Below are 2,008 nucleotides of genomic sequence, written 5' to 3'. Positions count from 1 at the left end.
TCGATCCAGACCCTGATGCCTGCGTGGTCGCCTGGACTTTTCTCGGGTTTTCCCCACCGCGTTTATAATGAACGCACGTTTTGAGTTATTCGACCGCTATAAATTGGCACGCGATGGTAAGCCACTTCGTTGGGCCATCATTTGTGACTCGGTTGCTTCTTCAAAATAGCTATACAATATAGCTCAGTTGGGGCCTTACCTGAATAAAAAACAGGTGAACAGGTTGACTTCTGTTGCTGCCTTCCCCGCTTCCCGTTTGTGCTTCCTCTTCTTGGTGCCTCTGAGTCGTCCTCTCTCTCTCTCTCTACAACAGCGAGGTGGGGGGGGGCAGCGGGAGTGGGGGGCCAGGGAAGAGTGCGAGATACAGGGACTCATCGACTTACGAACATTCGACTTACGAACTTTCAGAGATACGAACAGACCGGTCCATATGTCCAGTTGCCTGTTCGGACTGAGAGTCGTGAGTTCAACCCCCACGCAATAGATGGCGGTGGTGGCATGGACATCTGCAGAACGTGAAGAACCAGTGGCATCTACATCTACAGAACGTGAAGAACCAGTGGCATCTACATCTGCAGAAGGTGAAGAACCAGTGGCATCTACATCTACAGAACGTGAAGAACCAGTGACATCTACATCTACAGAACGTGAAGAACCAGTGGCATCTACATCTGCAGAAGGTGAAGAACCAGTGGCATCTACATCTGCAGAACGTGAAGAACCAGTGGCATCTACATCTGCAGAAGGTGAAGAACCAGTGGCATCTACATCTACAGAACGTGAAGAACCAGTGGCATCTACATCTGCAGAAGGTGAAGAACCAGTGGCATCTACATCTGCAGAACGTGAAGAACCAGTGGCATCTACATCTGCAGAACGTGAAGAACCAGTGGCATCTACATCTGCCCAGTATTTAGTGTACATGCCATACAACACGTTTGGAATCGACAGGAGTAAAGTTGGACTTACGAACAATTCGACTTCCAAACCGACATCTGGAACCCAACTCGTTCGTAAGAGTTGATCGCATTGCCACTCGCTCCGCATTGAAACACTCGCTTAGAGTTTCTTCAACGTTGACTGCATCGTGCCCTTCCCCCCTGCCTCGTCCCCCACCCCCCGCTCGCCTCCCCCCCGGTTACCCCCCCACCCTAAACAAAGTGACGGCTGCAGCGTTGGCAGCGCAGGTGTTGGCGTGACGGGAATTAAGGTTGCTGGGAAGTTCAGAGCTCGGCTGGGTTTGACGACTCCAGTCAGAGTCACCGTCTGAGCCGCGGGGAGCTTTGTTCCTTCGGGAGCTCGGGGGGGTGTGAAAGTCTTTGTAGATCCTCTCTCTCTCTTTGTCTGTCTTTAAAAAGTCTCTCTCTCTCTGTGTCTATCTGTCAGTTCGTCCATGTTCCTTCCGGAGCTCTGGGTGGGGGGGGGGGGGGGTGTGTGAACGTCTTTGTAGATCCTCTCTCTGTCTGTCTTTAAAACGTCTCTCTCTCTGTGTCTGTCTGTCAGTTCGTCCATGTGTCCGTTCCTCTGCACCGCCATCCCTCCGCCTATAGCGTGGGTTACTATGCCGCTCGTGGAGGTGACCCAACGACGGATGATTTCCTATCTGCGAGACCGAGCCCTCAACAGGGGTCGAGGATTTCAACGCGCGCGTCGGCGTCTGCGAGTGTCCGTGCGAGCGAGCGCGCGCGCATGCGGGAGAGTGGTGGCGCATCGGTTAGCGCGCCGCGCTACGTGCCCCGGCGGAGCCGAGTTCGATTCCCGCAACACGGCCACCAACACCGGCGGCGATGTTCTGCACAGGTCCTGGGTCTCCTCTAGGTCGACTCAGCCTCAAATGAGTACCTGGCGCGGTGTGTAAACATCGCCACTGGGGGAGACAAAGGCGGCCGTGTGCAGTACCGGCCCACCCACCCACCCCGTGGCGGCCTTCATCAGTGCTCTTGCCCCCAACAGTATGTTAAGGCTATACCGGCGGGTTGTTGAACCTTTGTCTTTGTGCTCAGGAACT

The sequence above is a fragment of the Lethenteron reissneri genome, chromosome 63 (assembly GCF_015708825.2).
Source record: "Lethenteron reissneri isolate LAM-NWPU_2019-01 chromosome 63, ASM1570882v1, whole genome shotgun sequence".
Taxonomy (NCBI): domain Eukaryota; kingdom Metazoa; phylum Chordata; class Hyperoartia; order Petromyzontiformes; family Petromyzontidae; genus Lethenteron; species Lethenteron reissneri.
The sequence above is the reverse complement of the archived record's forward strand: the minus strand, read 5'-3'. Positions refer to the sequence as shown.